Source organism: Penaeus monodon, chromosome 25, assembly GCF_015228065.2.
Source record: "Penaeus monodon isolate SGIC_2016 chromosome 25, NSTDA_Pmon_1, whole genome shotgun sequence".
NCBI classification, from domain to species: Eukaryota; Metazoa; Arthropoda; class Malacostraca; order Decapoda; family Penaeidae; genus Penaeus; species Penaeus monodon.
The window spans coordinates 10,068,631-10,069,386 of record NC_051410.1 but is presented as its reverse complement, the minus strand read 5'-3'; the positions used below and the strand labels follow the sequence as shown (position 1 = coordinate 10,069,386).

The 756-nt window shown below is 48.7% G+C and overlaps 1 protein-coding gene across 1 annotated transcript in view; it reads right to left on the bottom strand.

Annotated features, from left to right (window-relative positions):
* Positions 1 to 756, bottom strand: part of LOC119589519 — a gene marked incomplete in the record, with an annotated part of 32,970 nt that overhangs the window by 1,601 nt on the left and 30,613 nt on the right.

Genomic DNA, 756 nt, shown 5'->3' with positions numbered 1-756 from the left:
CCCTCCCTGTACCCTTCAGATACCCACACATGGACTCAGCAGCCGACGTCTGACAGGTTGAAACATGTTGACGTGCGTTCATGAAAGCACATCCGAAATGCTGATGCCGCCAAACACATTCTGGCCTCCTTCCCTCAACAAGCAATTTGCCCCATCTGTGAGACGCCTCTGACGGCCAGTTATCGCTGCCAATCGGCTAATGACATCGCCGCCTGTTACAGCTTTTCTTTTGACTCGTGGTTCATTACGAAGTCACTATTTGCTTCGAGAGACTTTGCTGTCAAGTCCGGGCAGCGCCACCGGTTTTTACTGGCAGTGCTTGTACACCCCATCGACCTGCATATTAAGCGAAGCGAAGTGTAAACTAATTTTAAATTCCAGTAGGACATGTTTTTAATTTCCATCAACCAGATTGGCGTTTCGTGTTCCCGGCGGTAACGTTGATGATGCAGCTGTCAATTGGCGCAAAAAATGATGTTTGCCATGTCAAATTGCTCACGACTTGAGACGATATCGAACCTTAATTGATTGGACTGGGATCTTTACTCGCGCGGGGAAATCGAATGCCGTCCTTACTGCGGCTTCCCTAAGGCTCAAATTCCCCCGATTCCCTCGAGCGCAGCGTGGGAATGGAATCGTCTCTACAGCTCAGTGGCGTAGCGTACAGGATCGCTTATTTGTGTGGTCGCCAGAGACAAGATTAATCCAACTGCTAATTTCGACGCGGTTTAAAATTCTAATGAATTCATCGGCTAG